Below are 16707 nucleotides of genomic sequence, written 5' to 3' on the forward strand. Positions count from 1 at the left end.
TCCTGAGATAGCTATTTTGAAGGTAAGAGAAACCCTGATTTCCTTATCAGGAAAAATGCTACTTGAACTAAGGAGAGGCTGGGGTCAGAGGAGGGCCAGAGGGTGACAGTGACTTGTCCAAGTGATGAGAACAAAACGGGACACCAGGTTTGGCACAAGGAAGGCCAGCCATCGATAAAGAATAAACAAGGAAGATAGTGAGAAGTATGAGGCAAAGAACCTCAGGAGGAATGAGGACCACAAAAAAAGAAAAGAAAAGAAAAGAAAAGAAAAGAAAGGAAAGGAAAGGAAAGGAAAGGAAAGGAAAGGAAAGGAAAGGAAAGGAAAGGAAAGGACAGGAAAGGACAGGAAAGGAAAGGAAAGGAAAGGAAAGGAAAGGAAAGGAAAGGAAAGGAAAGGAAAGGAAAGGAAAGGAAAAGAAAAGAAAAGAAAAGAAAAGAAAAGAAAAGAAAAGAAAAGATGACCTGCAAATATATTCCAAGAGTGAATTAGCAAGGAGTGTCTGCTGTGGTAGAGAGTAAGGAAAGTGACCTTGATGGAGATATGCAGGATCTGCTGCCTTGGCAAAAAGGGCTGAAACATTTTTTAAGTCCAGAACAGCTAGGTAACATTCAGAAGCAGCTCAGACGGACACCACTCTGATTCACGGGAGTATAAGGGGGTGGGGAAGGAGGTCCAGCAAAATCAAGACTCTCAGAAGAGTCTGCTACAGGTAGTCCTCGACTTATGACCACAATTGGAACTTTTTCGCTAAGCAATGCAGTCATTAAGTGAGCCGTGCTGATTTTATATGCCTCCAAATTTCGATCACGTGACTGCAGGGATGCTGTGATGGTCGTAAATGTGAGGACCAATCATAAGTCACTTTTTTCAGCACTGTTGTAACTTAGAATGATCATTAAATGAATGGTCGTAAGTTGAGAACTACTTTTATTATAGCCGATCTCAATAAAAGTAGATTATTTCATCTGAGTAACCCTGGGAGATGCTGGTTTGGCCCCAAAGGTCATGAGTAGTTAGCTCTAGGCATCCACCCCCTGGGTGGGACCCTTAAAAGTAGAATAAAAGAACTATTGGCAAAAAAATCCCCAAACAGACCAGATTTGGGGGCACTGAACTTGATATCAAAGGGTGGTATAGAGAGTAATGAAGATGACCTTGATGGGGATATGCATGAATCATTACCTAGGCAAAGGGGGATGAAACATTTTTTAAGTCCAGAACATCCAGATAACATCCAGAAGCGACTCAGACAGACACCTCCCTGATTCAGCAGAGTATAAGAAGGAGAACAAGGCACAATCCCACTGTCAAGATCCTGCCATTATAGTTCATCTCAAGAAAACGAGTTTTAGACTTCCTAAGGAGTTGATTTCCTCATCTGGTCTACCTCGTGGGGCTGACAGCAGGGCAGGTCAAAAAAGTCAAGATGGCGGTGGTAATGGCACGGGAGAGGGCTTTCCTCCCACCCCCAGGGATGGCATTTTGACTCTGGTGACCTCCCTGGGCAGACCCCCTGACTGAGGAGGGTGGGAGCATCGGAGGGGGCCTTACGCCAAGCCACCCCTTCCTTCCTCCCTGCCGCGGCCCCCAAAGCACCCCCGTGCGGGATGGAGAGGTTACTGTAAGTGACAGGAAGGCGAGGACGAAAGTAATCAACGCCCCAAGTGACCTTTCCCCCCTTCTCCAGCGTTACACATGCCCGGGCTAATACACTTGAGCCCAGCTGCCTGGCAGCTGACCCCCCCTGAGGCCTCCTTGCTGACAAAAGGCCTATCTTCTCTCCACCTAAATGATTTAAATTCTAATCAAACATCATTTATAGTACATCTCGCCGCCGTCTCCTGGGAACGGTTCCCACGTGAGCTGTTGCCAAGGCAACCAGGGGGGTCTCATTTCAGAAATGTCAGATTGTGTTATTGTCTTCACACTTCTCTGATAACCTGGTGTCTCTCTCTCGTTCCTCCTTCCCCCTCGTCCCCGTGGCTTTCGCTCCCCTCCATCCCTCCATCTCCATCCCGCCGTCCCAGGAGAAAATTACCGGCTCCACGGGATGACCTGCTTTGCCTCTGCGGCCACCCTTTACACACACGTGTGCATGCACACACAATGTCTCGGCCACCCCCCCGCCCCGCTTGGGGGCTGGAGTTGGGGGTCTGGTGTCATCTCATTTCACTCGATATGAAAATGAGACAGAGATTTTTGCCCGCGATGAAAGGGGGACCCAGTTGTTCCTACAAATCTCCCCGGGACTGGGCGGTTTTCAGATGGTTACAGTTTGGGGTCTCTCTGTCGCATCCCCGTCCCCGCCTCCCCCGCCCCCTTGTTGATGAGACCTCGGGAGAAAGATGGGGCTCGGAGCAGGGGTGGCTGCAAGCGCTTTATGGGCTGAAATGCCGAGATGCACGAAAGGAAAAGACGGGGGGGGGGGAAGATGAGCCCCAGAAAATGGAATGCTTCCTTTGCATTAAAGACCACAGGGCTGTGTGGGCCTTAAGAGATCTTTTCCTCTCTCAAGGTCTTCCATGCAGCTCTACGTTTACCACCATCAACCCCAAGGAAGGGTTCCCACTTTGAAGTTGGCATCATGTAATTTTGGACAGACAAATGGGTCCGTTTCATTTCCTCCAACAATCCTTTTCTCCTTCTCCTTCTCCTTCTCCTTCTCCTTCTCCTTCTCCCCTTCCCCCCTTCCCCCCTCCCTCCCTCCCTCCCTCCCTCCCTCCCTCCCTCCCTTCCTTCCTTCCTTCCTTCCTTCCTTCCTTCCTTCCTTCCTTCCTTCCTTCCTCCTGTCTTGCTAATGAAGACAATTTACTGCCAAGATTGGTACATATTTAAAGAAGAGAGCCAGAGATGAAGGGACCTTAAAGCTGGACACCCATCCTATCCATCTTCCATCTCAAGAGGGTAATCTCAACGGGTTCGATTCACTTCTTCCCATAATAAAGATGGCCATCTTTTAAAGAAAGAAAATGGGTAAAGGCACAAACATTGGCAGAGATTTTCTTACATGTACCTTTGATGTATGGAATTTTTTTTTTTTTTTGCACCCACGTTTTCCTTCCAAAGCATTATGTCCTAATACCAATGGGGGGGGGGGGGGGAGGGTTACAGGCATTTCTTCCCTGGCACACAATTTTTGTTTTTATTTTTGGATGAAGGAGATAAACCTTACACAATTCAGCAAAATGTGGATTTGGGTGTGCACATTTCCTGTTTTCCCCTTAACTTTGACAAGTGGGGCTACGGGAAATCTGTTCTGAGCAATCCAATGGACCAAATTTCCCATGAAAACGACTTTTCTGGAAACCCAGAAGGTGCCTCTAATCAGAGAAGACCACAAAATTAGTAGTAAAGTCTCCCTCAGGTTAAGCTCAACTTTTGGTGCTTTTATGAAAATGTCCACGTTGTTTTTCTGGCAACTGCCAGAAACAATTTCCCACTGCCTTCTTTTAGGATATTCTTCTAGCCCCCAGTCTAATCTACATCCCTGGGATTTCTTCGTGGTCTCCCATTCAAAGCTAACCATCCAAAGCTAACTGGCTTCTTGAGGAGCAGACAAGACTGGCGATGAATTAAATGTCGAAACGCAGAATGAGGCAGCTATCTGCATGGGGCTGAGTGAAAGGGGAGTTCAGCTCTTGACTTCTGTTCAAAGAGAAATGTTGACATTCTGCACCAAGAATGCCAAGGTCATTGATGGCCCAACAAGTGAATGAGGTGATAACAAAGCTTTCAAGTGTTTGGCTGTTTGGGACAGATAAGCATGGGACTGAAAAGAATTCATTAAAGCTCCATTCATTCCATTTGTGTTTCACAAATTGAATATAAAGAATGGAAAAGTGGGTCTCTTTCCTGTACATGGTTATACATATGGACACATTCCTAAGGGGATAGCCGTGGCTCTACTATAATGAGACATTGTTTATGGGGAGCAGGGAAAGAACGAAGACCTTTTGTAAAAATCAAGACAAAACAAGTGACAAATGATGTCTCTCAAAGTAGGGGCATCTGCAGTCAAAAAAGTCACATTGTTGGCTTCAATCATGACTGCCATTTTGACTTTTTTGGCCCGGATAGCCCCACTTTGAGAGAGATATTTGAGTTGCTGCCTCCTCCTCCTCCTCCTCTTCAAAATAAAGAAAGACAGTACTGCAATACAGAGAGATGCTCCAAGTGAATTGTTCTCTTTATGGGACAGGTCTGGTGATTGCTACTCAAAAATAGCCATTGCAGGAATGGAACAAATGAAAAGAAGAAAAGGTAGTCCTTGGCCAAGATGAAATTTCCATGCCTAGCATGGAAAAAGTTGATAGAGATAAATGTTCCCTTTCTCATGACATTTGATCTCAAGATCATCCACTGAAACTAAATGTGGAAGGATTCAGGACCGAACCAAAGGACTTCTTTACCCAATGTGTGCTTTGGACACATTGTGCGAAGGCCCAGCTCTCTGGAGAAGGCTCTAATGTTGGGAAAGGTGGAAGGAAAGAGAAGAAGAGGACGACCAGCAGCAAGGGAGATGGACTCGGTTATAGCTGTGATGGGCACACTGTTGGAAAAACTGAAGGACCAGGTTAGGGACAGATCATCATGGAGAAGATCTATGTGGTCACTAAGAGTAAAAAATGACTTGACGGCTCATCATCAATCAATCATGGGATGATGGACTTGACATGCACCAGAAGTCGTGATGACCCCCAATTTAAAAAGAGAGTAGACAAATCCAGGGAGGAACTAGTCCTCGACAGCCACTCACTGTCATGTTGTCTCCTGAAATACAGGCAACAGTCTTAAATTCCAGCTCTGAGGAGGCCAGAAGAACAGAATTATCTTCTTATTCATTTTTGTAGACTTCCTGAATTCATCTGGTTGGCACAGAATGTTGGGTGTGTCAAGATTCAGTAAGACTTTTCTAATGGAGCTTTATGCACAGGCCTGGTCAATGGCTTCGTGAAGATGAAAATGTTGGGTTCTGCCGGGGATTTGTCTGCAAGTCTACTGTTGGGATAGAAAACCCACCAATGTCTCATCTTCTTCAGGGAGAACAGGAGTGTCTCTCTCTTTCTGATGGAATGCAAGCAACCAGAATGAATCTTCCCTTATAGGGTGCTTTCTAGAAAGAATAAACCCATCCTGGCCCAGGCAGTTAATATTTAACTGAATCAAGAGCCATAAATATGGAAAATGGGACTTTTAATTAAATAAGCAGCTTTTTAAAAGGCCCTAGGGCCAGAGTGGCTTTTGTTTAAATATGATTGATTGGACACTCATCCGCTTCTGCTTGTTAAAAGCCCAAGGAGAAAGGCTGGTGGGGTCTTGTCTTTCTCCATCTGCCTTGCTGCTAATAGGGAATATCTTCAAGGTGGGCAGAGGCTAATTTTTTTCAAGAGGAAAGGTGAAATCTCACTGCCTCTGCTGCCCTGGAAGCGCTTCTCTTAGTAGGAGGTGAACTCCGTTGAACTGGATTTGGGGTCCATGGATGAGTTGAGATGAGATGCTGGCCAGAAGTTGGGGGTGAAAGTTAAACCAATCAATCAATCAATCAATCAATCAATCAATCAATCAATCAAATCTATCTATCTATCTATCTATCTATCTATCTATCTATCTATCTATCTATCTATCATCTATCTGTCTATATCATCCTTCTACAGTATCTATCTCTCTATCATCTCTCTATCAATCAACCATCTATCATCATCTTTCTACAGTATCTATCTATCTATCTATCTATCTATCTATCTATCTATCTATCTATCTATCTATCTATCTATCCATCCATCCATCCATCCATCCATCCATCCATCCATCCATCTGTTTTTTTGTGCTTTCGAATCAGTCTTGACTCCTGGAGACTTCCCTGACAAGTCCCTGCAGTTTTCTTGGCAACATTTTTGGAACGGGTTTTCTTTGATTCAGAGAGTTGGTTTCTTGTAATCTACTAGTACCTTCCTTTTGCTGCATGAATAGCAATTAAAGAAACATTGGAGTTGCACAGATGGTGCCATTTTGACTACGCGAAGATCAGCACTTAGGAATTGCATGTGCTTTGGAGGGTTGTGAACTTCTTAATGTTTTAATAGACAGGATTGGACTAAGGCTAGAGAAGTGGAGGTCCAAATCCTTCCTTGAGCACAGAGCTTACAAAATAAACTTATGGCCAGCATGGAGCTTGCAAAATAAAGTAGACCTACCTTAGAAGATTGTTGTGAGGCTATACTGAGAGTGAGCTCCTTCATAGTCCAAGTGGAAACGCAAAATACAAAGGCAAATAGAACAAAATGTGGAATACTGCATGGATTTCTTCCAGCTTGGAAAAGCTGATCACGGAATTGGGAACAAATATATTAGTCAGTACAAATAAAATAAAGTAGCACCATCTGAAAATCTGGGTTCAGTTATTTCAGAGCTTGCTGTGTTCCAGGATAAGGCTATTAGATTTTGGAGCAATAAAAATGGACTTGGGGCATCTGGGGGGAGGTCAAAACAGTCAAGAGGGCCATTGCACCCATGTGATTGAAACTCTACCCTTTGATCACACAATTGTGCCCCCCCATCTTGATTTTTTTGACCTCCTTTCCCATGAGTGGTCTGACATGACCCAAAACTACATGTGCACAGGGCAGATGACCTTGTCTGGAAACATCTGGAGATGCTTCAGTGCTAACAATTTGAGGCTTCTCAGCTTCCTCACCTCTGCTGAGAGAAGATGGTTAGTTTTGGCTGCCATATCTGGGGCCTGACACTATGATCTTGGTGTCTGGTGGCACCAGCTTCTTCCTACCTGCTAGCTGTACATTCATAATGGATTTTCAGGAATGTTATATGGTTTTTCTACAACTTCCCTCCAGTCTGGATCCAGCCTAGGTTTCTAGGAACACAGACACTGGTCCTTATCCATCTGCTATATCTGTCTTCTTCCCGCAAGGCAAAAACACACCAGTTCGGAAAGCTTCATTGAAACAAGATTATGTTTGCATCCTGAATGTGCAAGTTACATTAGCCAAAAAGCAGACGCTTCTGCACATGCAAAGCAGACACCCAAGTTGGTTCACCACTCTAAACCCCTCCTTTGGTCAATGGGACACCAACTCAAGCTTCCTCTTTTCAAAGTTTCATGGACTTTGCATTGCTTTTGGGTGGGCCAGTTTCATAGAATCATAGAATCATAGGATCAGAGAATCATAGGGTTGGAAGGGACCTTAGAGGTCTTCTAATCCAACCCCCTGCCCAAGGCAGGAGTCCTCATACCATCTCGGACAAATGGTTGTCCAATCGTTTCTTGAAAACCTCCAGCGATGGAGCACCCACAACTCCAGGAGGCCAGCTGTTCCACTGCTGAATAGCTCTCCCTGTCAGGAAATTCCTCCTTATTTCCAGGTTGGATCTCCCTCTAACGAGCTTCCACCCATTGCTTCTTGTCCTTCCCCCAGGTGCTATGGAGAATAGATCAATGCCCTCTTCCCTGTGGCAGCCCTTCAAGGATTAGAAGACTGTGATCATGTCTCCCTTTGATCTTCAGTTTTTGTATCAGGTGCTTTGAACAAGAAAAACCTCAAAGTGGCTGCATTTCCACACAGAGACCCAACCCAAACTAAGCCCCACTTGTTAAGCCCGGAGGCCACCTTCCACCACCTTCCTATTCACCTTGCCCATAATTTCTCCTTCGCTTCGCTGCAATCCACGCAAAAGCTACTTATCATCCGCCAGGCCCAGCTACTTGCCCCGTTGCCATGGCAGCCGTGGTGGCTTCATGGAGGTGCTCGTGAGTGATGGCGCAAGCACGTGCCCCAAGGCTCTTTCCATAAAGCCGGGGAGATGGCACGGGGGCAGTGACGGCGGTTGTAAATCGCCCTCAGAGTCAGCACGGGGAGATGAAGGAGGGGAGAGATGGCTGAGGAAATATCACAAGCTGCCTCAGCCATGGATGGAACAACGTTCTCCCTGTGGATTGACAGACCCAATAGGTACACTGGATCATCGCTACGTAGAGAGCACCAACCTTGCAGTCGGTTCCTTCTCGGAAAATGAGCAGCTATTAGCTTCTCTTTCTTCACTCCTTTCTTCTCTTCCTCCCAATTTGGAGTGAGATTTCCAAGGCAGCACTGGTTTCTCTTCTTTTCTTTTTTTTCAGAGGGTCCTTCCTTTTGCACAAATCAGACAGATGTGCCACCATTTGGGGGAAGCATCGAACGGATGCTGAGAAAGTGAGAGCAGCTGCATGCAGCCTCTGTTATGGCTCAAGATGCCTTTGGACCAGTGGATCTCAACCTTGGCAACTTTAAGACATAGGGAATTCTGGGAGTTGAAGTCCCCATGTCTCAAAGCTGAGAAAGTTGAGACACGTTGCTTTGGACCAAGGTTAGGCGGTACCCAACCAACACATTTTGAGACAGACACAAAGAATTTAGCCCGGACACTAGGCCAAAACATTGTAATTTGGACAAATTATTTTCAGCGCTGGAATGGGTAGGCTAGGAAGTCTCCCTCTAGACAAAAAAACTAGAAACAAGCTAACATCACTTCTCCGGTGGTCATTAAGAATTATTCAGCATTTATTCTGATCGTGTATTATTTATGCTGATCGTTTATTCTTGTGACAGTGAGTTGGTCCACTGCACGACCATCTCGAAATCACAGAGTCCGCCAGTTGCCACAGGGAAATCCAATAAGAAGGCTGCAGACGAAACCATTCTGACTCACAGAGACAGCTTTCTTGGGATTTAATAGCTCTAGTATTGTTTGACATTTGGGTTTTACTCACTGGAGAAAGGAGCACTAATTAGTTCTTGGTTTCACTGCAGTAAAAGCAAAATTCAATGTTTTATGAAGTGCCAAAGACATCTATGGCAGAGTTCTTCTTGAAGTCCAACATGGAACTGTCAAAATTCAACCCCACTCCCCCAATTCTTCTCCAAGGACCTCTTTCTGACAATAAGTAGCTCAGTCTTTCCCAAAGTAGAGGAGGAGAAGGAGAAGGAGAAGGAGAAGGAGAAGGAGAAGGAGAAGGAGAAGGAGAAGGAGAAGGAGAAGAAGGAGGAAAACACATGTCAGTTTTGATGGGCAACATTTTCAGAAGGGTTTTGCCAATACCTTCTTCCTAGGGCTGAGAGAGAGAGTGACTGGCCCAAAGGTAGGACTAGAACTCACAGTCTCCCGGCTTCTCATCTGGTACCTTTAACCACTACATCAAACTGGTTCCATAAATAATTAAAGTCACCCTTAAATCCCAAACACAGACCTGTATTGGGGCTTGCTTTCTTCTGTTCAACTGGGAAGGAAGAGATGTTGAATTTGAATCCCCCACCTAAAAATACAGGAATGGGGACCCTATTTTCCACTGGCTCTTGAGATCCCATCGGAAGCTCCCTTCAGCCAAATATCCTCTTGGCACTTATATCACCCCATCCTACAGGGTATTCTTGGCACCACTACCTTAAGCCTAGTTTATCTTCTTGGAAAATGGTTGTGTAGAAGACCAGCACATCAAGGAGGACCCCTGCCATGATAGTTTTCTATGTAACAGATGTCTAAAATGGAGATATTTTAACCACCCAGAGTCACTGGGAGTCGGGCAGCATACCAACTTAATAAATTATTATGATTGGTCATACAGTCAGCCAGATGTTTAGACTGGATTTGGCATTTTTATCCACCTATCAAGTCCATCATCATCATCATCATCATCATCATCATCATCATCATCATCATCATCATCGGCATGCTAAATCCATGTACATGTGTGATGTTATGGTCACTCAATTTGGCAATCAATAAGGGTGGTAGGGCCTGAAAAATTGCTAACTATTGTTTATAATAGTGAGAGCAATTTAATGATGGAAACTTCTCCTTGCTAGAAGTCTCAAACCCATCTGTTGGGGGTAGGTGGGTGTCCTCCTTTGAATGGGTGGAAGCTTTACAGAGATGTAAAGTAAAAATCAGGAGAAATTTCCTTATTTCTCTAAGCAGTGGAAAAGCCTGCCTCCTGGAGTTGTGGGGGCTCCATCATTGGAAGATTTCAAAGGTGGACAGCTGTATCTCTGGCATGGTCTGAGGATTCCTGCCCTAGGCAGGGGTTGGACTAGATCTCCAAGATGCTTTCCAATCTTATTGTATGAAATGATGTATGCACGGGCATTCAACAGCTAAAGGAGTCTCCTACACTTCAGTCATTCAGTAGAGGGAATTGATCCCAGCTAAATGAAGAACCTAAATAAAATTCTCTCCATTTTCCAGGGTCTATAAAAGTGCTGGACCATATTTAGATGCCTAGGGACTGCACTCAACTTTTTATTTTTTTAAATGAGGATCCCCAAAGAGTGGGTAAAAATGCAAACTACGCAGGCCTGGGTCCCACCTCAAAATTGTAGGGAACCTTGCCACCAATTGTCAGCTGTAGTTAGAGAGGATTCTGGAGATCCGGAAGATGTAAACTTGGGGCTGTACAATCCTCTAGAGCAGTGTTGTCCAAACTTGGCCACTTTAAGATGAGTGGACTTGAACTCCCAGAAATCCCCAGCCAGCCATGCTGGCTGGGAAATTCTGGGAGTTGAAGTCCACTCATCTTAAAGTGGCCAAGTTTGGACAACACTGCTCTAGAGCAATGTTTCTCAGTCTCGGCAGCTTGAAGATGTGTGGACTGGGGAATTCTGAGAGTTGAAGTCCACACATCTTCAAGTTGCCAAGGCTGAGAAACACTGCTCTAGAGCCTACATCTGCCCACCCATTTCATCCTGTTGCCACCCCTCTGTCCCTCACCCAGGCTCCACAGACATTGTTCTCGCCTACAGAACTCTCAAGAATCATCTTGGAATTCTGCTCTTCTCAAGATGCTTTTGCTGTCTTTTCTAGGATCTTCACACCTCCCAAGGAAATCACCTCCTTGCTTAATTCTCAGTCTTCCAACTTGCCTGGACAAGTTTGTGGGTGAAGCACCCTCCCCACTTTTCTTCTTCTTCAAAAAAAAAAAAGGGAGGGGTTTTTGAATATTTCAAGGAGAAAATTCTCCCACCAGCAGTGGCTGGGCCGAGGTGAGAATGAGATTCAGCTGTCTTTGTTGAGCCCCGGTGAGAGATGGTGATGTCATGCCTGGGATGTGGTAACTGGATTCTAAGACCTCCATGCAGATACCCACATCGTGACTTTGCTTGCCTCTATGACACAAGGAACACAGTCCCAATAGGTGGGCCTGTCTTCTCACAGTGCAAACTCTGTAGTGTGCATTGTTTCAGTTGCAATTCTTTTAACCCCCACCCTAACCTGCCTTCTGCCTCCACCAACTGTACTCATAAGTGACACTCACCACCTTGGTTCAGTTGGACCCCCAAATAAAGCTCCAGGAATCCATTTCTGGAGATGAGAAAGAGCATTTCATTTCAGCAAATTGAAAAAACCCATGCAAACGTTCTGCGCTAGCTTTTGCACTGATTTTTTAAAATTGTGAGTGAATATCCCACTTTCCCCCCAGGAACTCAAAAACAAGATCCCATGAGAAAGAAACTCAAACTTGTCCCACCTTGACTCTCTTTGGCATAAGAGGAAGGGAAGGAGAAATGCTGTTTGGCTTCAAGATCCTGTTATTATAACCAAAAGTTGAGTTCCAGTATTCCTTCTAGAGTCCTGTTTCTTGATCTGGCCTACCATGCAAGGCGGTGGCCAGCTGAACTGAGAAAGGCTCCTTTGTCAACTTTCTCTCTTTGTCCCTCCACAGCAGTGTGTTTCTGAAACTTTTTACTCAGGACCCCTTCCCATTTTTAAAAACGACAGAGGACCTCAAAAGAGCTTTGGTGGGTATGGGTTATATTTATGGATTGGGACCATATTAAAAATTAAAATTGATCCATGCGTACAATATTTATTGAATCATGTAAAAGTAACCTGAGTGAGTAAATAAATAAAGTAACCCATAGATATTTTTCATGAAAAAAAAAACGATTTTTTTCACAAATAAAAATAAGGGGAGTGACATTCATTTTTTTGCAAATATCTTCAATAGCTGGCAAATCATTGGGATTTTGTGGACTCCGGAGAGGGTCTTTGGGGGATCCCGAGGAGTCCTTGGATCACACTCTTAAGAAACACTGTTCCACAAGATCTCAGATCTATACAGCGCATATAGTCTCAGCACACATGGATATACAGCACGTGTACATCTAGGAATAGCACACATTGTTTCTGGGTAGAGACACCACCATAGCAGCCTTTTTGGTTCCTCCAAGCTGTATATTTTGAACTTAGGTACAAACCTTCCAACATGCAGAGGCCTCCAGCACCCCAGCCCTGCTCTGCCTCTTCATCCTGTGGTCAATTTGCTTGCCTTCTTCCACCCAATGTTTTCAAGTCCTGTTTTGCTGGAGCAAAGGGGGAAGCTTACTATTCACTTCCTCACTTCAGGCAGTTTAATAAACTTTAATAAAATTGCAGGGGTGGGGGGAAACATTAGACAGGAAAAGTACAGCGAAACCAGACATCAAAAAGGAAGGAATTATTATTTAATATTATTATTCCGACGGGTCTATTAACAAGGTTCTTTAAAGAGCAATTATGTACATTTTTTCCAAAAACCATACACATGATTAAGAAAGCAGTGGGAGGGGAGGAATGCTCAAACTGCTCCGTGCTAGATGTTCATGAAGTTCTGCTTTATGAGGTGGTATCAAAAGCTGGTTTGCCGGGTTGGCAGGACAGATCCAAGACACTATTGTTTCTTTCTAGTTCTTTGTCCCAAGCATCATCTTTGTGGGTTTTGAGTTAAGAGATCCACCTGGATTTAAAACATTTGCTGTCTTCCTGTTGTCTCCTTGACTATAGCTCGGTTCTGAAGTGGGGGAGAGAGAGAGAGAGAGAGGTGGTTTAATCCCTCTGGAGGAACCACTGTCCAGGATGACCTATCATCAAATGTCTTGAAGCAGCAAACACAATTATGACAGGCCACCAATACGTTGCTGATGCAAGAGCTGAGAGATGGGCAGCCGAGTTCTCTGGTGCAGATAGACCTCCCTGTCCATGCAAGGACCTGGTGGTGACATCCATTAAGCCAGCATCCAACAGCGTCTCTGGGTCCCAGGAAGGACTCAAGAGTTTCAAACGCTGGAAGAGAAGGAGGAGGAGGAGGAGGAGAAGGGAAGACCTACCTGACAGGCTGAGGCCTCATGCTAAAATCTGCACCCAGCATTAAACATTCTCCAGCCAGTGAATTTCCAAGGGATTTGTAGTAATTAGATGACAAAATGCTGGCAAGTCTCAAGCTCGCCGAAGATGTTACTCAGGGGTCAAAGACTCGACACTTTGGGCTGGTAATTTGTAAGTGTCAATCATGCTCAGCCATCAGACAAACTGCTCAGCATTCTAACAAAATCCAGCAACCCTGGCCTTTGGCCATCCTCCGACTCCCTATCTTCCCAAGCAATCACACAGGGCTGCATGTAAATGCACTTTCCTTCTTCTCACAAACTTAGTTCATTTCAGAGTTACCAGCTACTTCTAGAAAACCAGAGGCCGTGCCTGTCCAGCACGCTCACCCTGGTTATCAAATTAATTCATTTCTTGGATTTGCTTCATACCCTAAACCATAAAGGGGTGGGTTTCATGGTAGGCTCGGCCCCAGACTCACCAAGGTTATCATTGACTGCATTGTGCAATGCAGCCATGAGGTCTTTCTATGACTTGGTTAAGCCTGCTGATGTTCTTACTGACCATCAACCATCACCAAGATGATAAAAATCCATGCATGAATCCGCCAGCGGATGTAGGTTGTCTCCTTTTCTCCACATAGATGCAGAAAGAGACAGGAAGGAGGAGGGGACAGGATGGGCGCGCAGTTCGTGCCATGTCATCATTTGCATAATCATGGTTTGCCGAATGAAGTACAACGGACTTTGCATGTTTGCATTAAGCCATAAAGTTTACCAAGCCTAAGCTCACACAAAACATGAAGCCAAAATCAAGCAAACCATTAATGTGGTTTAGTGCATGGTGTGAAGCTAGTGAGAACATTTCAAAGAACTGGGAACAGTGGAGAAAAGATAAATCCAGATGCTCCATTGGGGAGAGGGTAGCTTCCTTAATAGGGGAAAACAAATGTTTTTCAGTGCCTAGAAGTGTTTTTCAACCGTGGCAACTTGAAGATGTGTGGACTTCAAGTTTCAGAATTCCCCAGCCAGCTTTGCTGGCTGGGGAATTCTGGGAGTTGAAGTCCACACATCTTCAAGCTGCCAAGGTTGAGAAACACTGGCCTAGAAGATTGAGGAGGATGGCAACCTCCAAAACCTGGACATACTCCCAACTAAGTGGACTCCAACTCCCAGAATCTGTCTGCCAGCATGGTCATTGCTGAGGTTCTGGGAGTTCATATCCACCACTGGATCCCCTCCTGATATGCAGTTTTCAACTCCCAGCTGGAGAAAACCTAGGAAGACAGACCTTTTACGAAAGTATGGAAGGCACGTGTTCATCCAGTAGAATGCAGAATGCATACCTCTTCACACACTTTACACTTAAACAAATGATTGAACCTGAGATGGTGCAATAATGGGCCACTATAAGAAAGTATTCTTTCTTTCAAGAATTTACAACCAACATTTCAGGGTACACGGCCCTCTCAAGGTAGGATCCACTGAGCTTTGTGCCCCCCAAACCCAACTGATTCAATTCAAGCCATTTGTTTCAAAACGTGCATGTACAATTCTCCAAGTACAACAGGATGAACCAAATCCAGACAGAATAACACAGGTTCAGAATGTTTTCAGATGCAGATGGCTTTTCCTAGCACAAAGTAACAAAGGCATTATTGGATCAGCACTGTCTCTGCCCCTGATACCCAACAATTTAGCAACCTTTACATTTAATCAGAGGTAGGAGCTCAGATGTTAATGTAAACATGGTCTGTTGGAGAACCTAGTTCCCATCGCTTAGGGTTTTAAAGTCCCAAGGCAGTATTTTGCCTTGGGCATGGAATAAGGACGTAAATAATCTAATCAACAGAGATTAACCACAACAGCTTTAGGAATCTACGATCATGGGCGATACACTACTGAATACCAAATTCTGGATAGAAATGCCAGAGAGGAGAACTGTGATATTCAGTGCCTAGGTAAGTGGTTCACAGCGGTGTCAGCAGGACAAATTCATCCTAGGAAGTTACAAAGAAATTGGGTAAAACACATCCTTCAATTTCCAATGGGACATCATTAAAGGGAGGGTCGAAGGGACCGAAGAAATATCTGAGCCGTTGCTTCAATTCTAGCATCCAAGGGGACCGGTCTCTCCTCCCTCTTAAATAACACTAAATAGAAGTTTTGCATTTTTCTCCCCTTCTTTTTGACATTCTGCTTTAAACAAAGCTCTTAAACAGATCACTTAAGGTAACAATAAATAACCACAGATTTCTTCTGTCCATTTTGGCTTGGAAATCTAGACTGTTCCCTGTCTGTTGTGCTAGTCATGCCCTCTGGTGGCACAACTAAGAAATGAAAGCAGGAAATTCAGAAGAGAAGCCAGTATCTGCACCATGCTTGGGCCAAGTTGAGAAAGCCTAGAATGCAGCCGTTGGAAAGAGCTGGAAGCGAGTTCATAAGGATCCACGAGCAAATTAAAAGACATTTCTGGAAAGGAAAAACCTAGGAAATCAGCGCTAGGAAGTAAATCTCTCTTTCGGCCCCCTGACACCCACCCACCTACCTCCTTTGGTGGCCCAATCAGATCCCGATTTTTAAGAACCCTTGTCATGACTCTTCTTGTATTTTGGGGCTTTCAGCAAGAGTAGTGCTAAAGAGACACTTTCAGTTGAAGTTGAACTCATAGGCAGAGTATCTGTCCTGCAAGTGGTGAGTCCCAAGTTCCACCATCCTGCCTTTGAACCTAGCGAACTGCCCATCAAAATAGGTCAGGGAACAGCAACCAGTTACTCCAATTGCTAGGGGACCTGTGACACTCTTAGATGGCTTCTCAAAAAGTCTCAACATTAAATACAAATTTTCATTAAAAAAAAATATATGGCCAAAATCTTGTATGAACACCAAACCTTGTTGAGTTTTGATTGAAAGCCAAAGTCTTGTGGATTTTCAGTGCTCTTCCATTACATGCCTGAAATGTTATGAAATTTGAGAATCCTGAGATCTGGGGAAATTCAGTTGCATCTCTGGTTCAAAGATGCTGACGGTAAGAGAGTTCCAGAAGACTTTGAGAGAATGAACACTGATTCTGACACTCAGCATGATTATAGCTCACAGCCTTCTCTGGCAAGGTCTTCTCTTCTCTAGAAATGTAAGGATGATCACTCCCAGAATGCCCTGGATGAGAATTCTGGATATACTAGTCCCAACTTGACTGAAGACATCACGTTGAAGACATCAAGCTGATGTTTGATCTAGATGGAGAGATCATCTAACCTGGTCCCCATTCACGGTTCCTCTTGAGTAAACGTGGTTGCTTTCTGCCCAGGAGACATTTCAAAGTGGGCTTCCCCACCCTGGGTGAATCAACCATTCTGACATTAGCTAGGTAGCCTTTTCCCACCCCAGGCTCGCACTCCTGCAATTCTCATTTGCTTCTCCCACCAGAATTTCTTTTTGCCCCAGTTTTCTACCCTCAGCCTGAAGAAGTTAACCAAGACTTGTTTGCCAATGGGAAGCCCCCGAGAAAGCTGCTAAGCTGTCAACCTGCCAGCTCTACTCTCTCCTTTCGTCTGCTAACAGAGCTGCCTAT

At 44.7% G+C, this 16707-nt stretch overlaps 1 protein-coding gene across 1 annotated transcript in view; it reads right to left on the reverse strand.

Annotated features, from left to right (window-relative positions):
• Nucleotides 1-12410: 12410 nt before the first annotated feature.
• The window catches only part of RBM19 (RNA binding motif protein 19), an 82610-nt gene continuing 78313 nt past the window's right edge, over nucleotides 12411-16707 (reverse strand). Inside the window, exon 25 of the mRNA XM_088143248.1 lies at nucleotides 12411-12820. The gene's annotated coding sequence lies outside the window, so the exon portion shown is untranslated. The remainder of the gene's footprint in view (nucleotides 12821-16707) is intronic.

Source organism: Python bivittatus, unplaced genomic scaffold (assembly GCF_059951505.1).
Source record: "Python bivittatus isolate LINGU-HERP-01145 unplaced genomic scaffold, Pbiv_v1 ctg000280_np1212, whole genome shotgun sequence".
NCBI lineage: Eukaryota > Metazoa > Chordata > Lepidosauria > Squamata > Pythonidae > Python > Python bivittatus.